This window comes from Schistosoma mansoni (genome assembly GCF_000237925.1).
Source record: "Schistosoma mansoni, WGS project CABG00000000 data, supercontig 0097, strain Puerto Rico, whole genome shotgun sequence".
Lineage (NCBI taxonomy): Eukaryota > Metazoa > Platyhelminthes > Trematoda > Strigeidida > Schistosomatidae > Schistosoma > Schistosoma mansoni.
Window position 1 is genome coordinate 1,109,668 of NW_017386031.1, and position 6,604 is coordinate 1,116,271.

At 37.6% G+C, this 6,604-nt stretch overlaps 1 non-coding gene across 1 annotated transcript; it reads left to right on the top strand.

Annotated features, from left to right (window-relative positions):
- The first annotated feature begins 6,021 nt into the window (after nucleotides 1-6,021).
- Smp_tRNA_02035_Pseudo_TTG.1.1 lies at nucleotides 6,022-6,092 on the top strand. The gene has a single exon. It is a non-coding gene (tRNA).
- The last annotated feature ends 512 nt before the right edge of the window (nucleotides 6,093-6,604 follow it).

The window sequence follows — 6,604 nt, forward strand, 5'->3', positions numbered from 1 at the left end:
TTTCTGTATTATATCCAAATATATTATATGTCGGATAAGACTAATCTGATGTTATTTTAAAGATTCATTTGTTTAAATGAGAGGAAGAAATTAGTTATGTTAAGATGTGTTCACTATGTCTTATGTTATTTGTGCTATATACTTACTCTTACTCATCGTAGAGGAGCATAAGCCGCCCATCACCATTCTTCATCCAACACTTTCCTCAACAATCCTTTCCAGTTCCTGTTCATCCTTTTCATATCTGATTCCAATTATCAATGTAGTTTGTTATTCAGCTTTCCTCTTTTCTGATTCCCCTTCAAGATTACAAGTTAGAGCTTGACTCGTGATGCAATCTAGTGATTTCCTCAAGGTATATCCTATCCACTTCCAACGTCTTTTCTTAATTTCCTCTTCAGTTGGTTTGTTCTTTCCCACAGTAGGTGTAGACTACCTGGTTGGGATTCGCGAGGTGATAGCAATCAATGGTTAAAGACCTTGAATGATATGGCTCAAAATCGTTTGCAATGGCGAAGGTGCATCCACTCTTTGTGTTCTACCAAATTCTAATCTTCTGAATTCTTCATGTCTCTATCTTTTTTCTCTTTCCAAATTTATTTCATTGGATTATACCCCTTCAATAACATCTTCAAACCCTAATCTTTCTGATTAATGCTTATACTCTTACTACTCCTACCACTATGGGATTTGAATCGACAACTGTATCTCTGTGCTAATGTGGTATGACAACTCGAACTGATGTACGTACGTACGAAGTTCTACGTTGTGACTGACTGACAGTAAGTTGTTGCTGATAGTATCCGGTCAACGGACATTGAGTATTTCATATAGTTAATTGTTTATAAATACGTATAGTTTTTTGATCATGATTGCAGTAGTTCTCCACTTTATGCTGTATACTATCCAGGAAATCCAATCCTAACAAAATACGTACGATTTTAAATTTTACATAGCTAACATAAGTGAATGAAACTAATAATCAGAAGGGGTTTTGTGGGGATTTAGTATTTTCATAGTTGAAAACGTGAGTCAATCACATGCTCACTAGTGACTGACTTCGAGAAGTACATCAAGGAGTTCTAGTGAGAAGCAGTGACCAGTGGAGTTCAAACCACGTCTGTTGTGAGAGCGGAACTCACTGAATACCATCGGTGAACGGTTGCTCAACTTCGTGGATCAGTTGAAGTTAGACATTAACACCGCTGGATGCCGGCTCAGTGGTCTATCAGTTAAGTGCTCTGGCGCGAGACTGGTGGGTCCTTGGTTCGAATCTCGGGAGGCTGGATCGTGGGTGCGCACTGCTGAGGAGTCCCATAATAGGACGAAACGGCCGTCCAGTGCTTTCGGGTTTTCCATGGTAGTTTAGCTTCAATTGACTCATGATTACAACTATGACGAAACTAATAATTTTAGTAATTATCAGAGAAAAGTATAGTATAAACACCTATATACTAGTACTATATATGCCTGATACTCCATTCATTTTCCTTGAAAAGTACCCACTGTAATCCAATCTTAGATCTTGGATCAAAAACTGAAGTATATTGAAGGTTAGGTCTTGAAACGACATCTTATTCAAATAGTTACATTTCAACAGGAATCAATCAGTAAATGAACAGAAACAAAAGTACTCAATGTCCGTTGACCTGATAGTTTCAGAAACAGTCTTCTGTGAGAGAGAACAAACCAGTTTTCAACTGAATAAGAAATTAAGGAAAGACGTTGGAGTTGGGTAGGTCATATACCATAGAAATCACCAGACTACATCACGAGTCAAGCCCTAACTTGTAATCTTGCTTGAAAGGAAATGGAAAAGAGAAAGGCCGAATAACATGTGGTGTTGGTTACTATGTTAAGCCTATATAACTTATTCTAGCTCCTAGACAAGCCAATTTATCCATTCTTCTTGAGTTATATTTTAACCTTGTTAATATTATCTAATTATCAACCCAGACTATTTCTAATATGAGCGTATGTGTGTGTGTACACTTCTTATCTTACTCATCACATGTCTGTAACCTATTTTTATCTGGCTATAATTAATGATTAACGCTTGATTAAAGGGAGTTGGCTTATATGTTTTCTCCACTGCGTGTCATTTCGTTTCGCTTCGCTCTTCCCTCTTCGCTTTTTTCTCTCGGTTTCTTTGATTGTCTGTTCTGATCAACGACTGTACAAACCATACGTACTTGAAACTTCATTCTTGTATTTGAATTATATAATTCCATTAATCACTAACGCGATTGAAGTCGATGATTATTTACGACAATCGACAATATACATGTTTCAATAACAACCATTCGTGCGATATTACCGGAGTCCAGATAAAGAGCCCAATATAAGTGATGAGCTCGACATGATAACATCGTCCGTTGTAATTGACATCTAAAATGAAAGGCCAATAAAGTGGTGATGGTGGTGAGCCTGTCGATAACATTGTCCAATCTAATTGATATCCAAATGAAAGACCACTAAAAACACACTACATCAGAAATTGGAATCAGACATGAAAAGAATGATTAGTAACTGAAAAGAACTAGAAAGGAGAGCTCATTTATTTATTTTATTTATTGAAACACATATATATTGGTACAAGGAAGCACCAGATAAATATGCGCCGCACAAATCTCATTTGATTTGTGTGAGGGCTGTGATACTGCTCAGGTGCCCAAACTGAAGCAGGTGGTTTTCTTAGGGGGCCATACTCGGAGCCTTTGACCTGAAGGTCTAGTCCACAAGGCACTGGAACATCGTGAGGAGATTCAGTCCCATGGTAGCCAGTGACCTACGATTGATTCATACGCCATTTGTTCCCTCAGGATCCTGGAGCCCATGCAAACCATTGGTTTGGAATGAGGGTTTTCCAACTCCCCTAGATGGACTCTTCGTGTCCACCAACCCAGTTAAAGTGCTGAGCATTCGCTTTTCGTCCTCTAAATTTCGTAAACAATATCCCAGCCACGAGAATTCAGTGAGTAGGACTTCCCTGATGGAGGCTATATACGCTTGTCCATGTGAGAGCATTTGGAGAGGGAGAGATGACTCTCCCCACTCTCGGCCGTCCCAGGGCATTTGGGCGCTGAGGATGGAGTTAGATGGAGAATGGTGTTAAACAATCTATGCTCTTCCACGAACGATCACCGGCATAAGTAAGTAAGTAAGTAATTAGTTACAAAAAATGATCCATATATATATATATATATCGTTATTTCTAATGTGAAATAGCCAAAATAATAAACATCATATATTTTAATTAATATTTATAGACATTTAATATTCCCGTTATTTTTCTATGTCAAGGTCACCATTCAACCAATCAGAAGACAATGAATGCATATTATGTTATTAATGTACTTATAATGTAGAAAAAAACAAAACAATAAGGTAAACTATAGAGTGTATAAGTAAATAAATAAACAAGGTCAATGATATAATATTAATCAAGTGTCGGTTTATAATCATTATTTTGATTGTTATTTTTTGTATTCAAAAATAATTGAGATCATGAATTGATTGAAGCTAGATCATTATGGATAACATGGAAGCATTGGATGATTGTTTCATCCTATTGTAGGACTCGTCAGCAGTGCCCATCCACGACCTTGACTTGAGAGATTCGGACGTAGAACTTATCAGAATCGCGCGAGAGCGCTTAACCTCTAGTCCAGTGAGCTGGCCGGCATCCAACGGTGTTGATGTCTAACTCCAACCAATCCACGAAGTTGAGCAACCGTTCACCATTGTCTTCTGTGAGTTAATATCTCACAACAGACGTGGTTGAACTCCACTGGTTACTGCTTCTCACTCGAACTCCAGGAAATACCTCATGAAGCCAGTCACTAGTGAGCATATGTTGATTATTATCAGAAGGGGGTTTTGTGGAGATTTCAGTAATGTTTTTTATCGTTGAAATCGTTAGTTAATTAAAGCTTGATCACTACTGAAAACCTGGAAACACTAGACGGCGGTTTCGTTCTATCGTGGGACTCCTCACCAGTTTATATCCACGACCTCGACTCGTAATATTCGAACCGAAGATCTATCGGTCTCGCGCGCGAACGCTTAACCTCTAAACCACTGAATACAATAAAAAAATAACGAGGTGTCGGTCTTATAAAAATACTGTAGTGAACGAGAACACAAATGGGAACAATCGAATGTATTTGAACACAAAATTACAGAATAAAATCTGAGAACTATACAGTTCTAGAGAGAAGAAGTGATCAGTCTGATGTGAGATAGTGACTCACTGAAGAAATTGGTGAATGGTGGCTCAACTTCGTGGATCAGTTGAAGTTAAACTGTAACACCGTTGGATGCCGAACGGCTCAGTGGTCTAGAGGTTGACTGATAGGTCCTGGGTTCGAACCTTGCGAGTCGAGATCGTGGATGCGCACAGGTGAGGAGTCCCACAATAGGATGAAATGTCCGTCCAATTTTTCCAGGTTTTTCATGGTGGTCTATCTTCAATTGACTCATGATTTCAACTATAAAATTACTTAAATCTCCACAAAAAACCTCTTCTGATAAATAAGATTGAATTAGAAAGATTGGTTCAGATTTTTTAGAAACAATGAAAACTTAATAATCGTTTGATTGACTTAAAGATTCAAGGGATGGCTCAGTATGATAAGATAAAATGTTGAAATTGAGACTAAATGTAACCAGGGGGATTGTAGAAACAGAAATAAACCACTTGGAGGTAGAAGATTTACGGGGAAGCAAATGGCTATAGAGGAAGAAGAGTATGAAGAAAAGAATTATAAGATATTGAGACTATGGTAGTAGGAGAGGTTGTATCAATCCCTTTGGTTACACAATTCTGGTATACTCAGATGCATGACTATTACTTCGGCAATGCTAAGAAGATTCAATATAATTGTCTTTGGAAGACTTCTACTTAACAGAGTCTATCTTGAATGAGTGATCTATGTTCACAAGTAGTTCGATTAATGAACGTCTTACTGAGCCGTTTCCCCCTCTTTTTATCCACGCCGGGTAATGTTCTTGAATTTTTCTGTATAAAGTACACATCGAACGACCTATATACCTGACTCCACATGAGCAGGTAAATTAATAAATGCCCATTGAATTGGTCAGATGAGATAATCGATCCTTAAGATTATTGGTGAACAGTGATCGGCTGAAGAATATTACTGCAAAGAAAGTTCTTTTTAAGGAATCGGAAACTCTCCTCTTTAACATATATGTGTCTCTTGTTATATCGATTACATGCGTATGTGCGTGCCCAGTTTAGTATATGATGTGACAATCCCCGCCAGTGAGAGAGCAGCGATTTTATCGATCGGACCAGTGATACACAAAAGCCGTATGAGCAGTCTTGAGTACTTATCAGTCCTGCTTTCTGCTTAGCCCAACCTGTTAAGTCAAGAACATCAATAACGGAATCATTATTCTTAAACATACTGGGTTTATATACCAACCAGACAGACCACATAGTAGCATAAAATAGAAAATAACATTTGCACAAGATTCAGCTAAATGTGGCTGTGAATAGGAGGAACAGTAATTAATAGACTGAGGATAACTCAGGACTGGCAAATGCTATAGTAGTAATCTAAGGGTCGAAATAAAGCCTATAATAAGAGGAACACGAATATGAATAGTTTAGTTACTTAACAATTATACAACAGGAAATATACATATCATATTGGTCCATAAATAATCCTCAAAAGGTACTATTCATAATTCTTTTCGGGATATAACATCTTTAAACCAATTTTTCTTAAGCAAAGATGGATAATGACTAGCAGGGGAATCCAGTTTGATGCGCGTTTCGCCCTATTTGAGACTCGTCAGATGGATGTACCTGCATCTCATCTTTGCTTATAATGCTTATGAATTAAGGCAATATCGATGCAGCAATACTCACAGTATGCACATATGGCCAATAAGAAACTGACCAGTTGCAGTCCTAAACGTCAATGGGAAGATTCAAACAAGTAACACTAAGTGAATTTAAACTTCACCCCATTGCACAAGCAAGTGGGTATCAGGACTCAGTGGCAGAGTGGATGACGCGATGGCGTTTGAAGCGAAAGGTACTGGGTTCGAGTCCCAGAATGAATATCAACTCTGGAATGCAGGTACATCCAGCTGACGAGTCTCAAATAGGGCGAAACGAGCATCAAACTGGATTCCCCTGCTAGTCACTATCCATCTTTGCTTACAATGCTTGTAAATTAAGGCAATATCGATGCAGCAATACTCACAGTATGCACATATGGTCAATAAGAGACTGACCAGTTGCAGTCCTAAACATCAATGAGAAGATTCAAACAAAAGAATACTAAGTGAATTCAATCTTTCTTATTTAATGTCTTAATGAATATATTCCGTTCCATAAAAAAGATTGACTATAAACACGTACTCAATCCAATGAATTACTATCTACAATCTCTATGAAGCCTAAATTGTCGTGATTCATTTAATTTTTAGTAACGAAATGGAATAATTGAAATTCAGACATTTAATTCATTAGATATTATTAGCTTGTATCTTACTGTTCTATTGAAGGACTATAATTGATCAGTTGCTTATTGACAAATGTATATCCTCTGTGTGATTTGTCTGGATATTG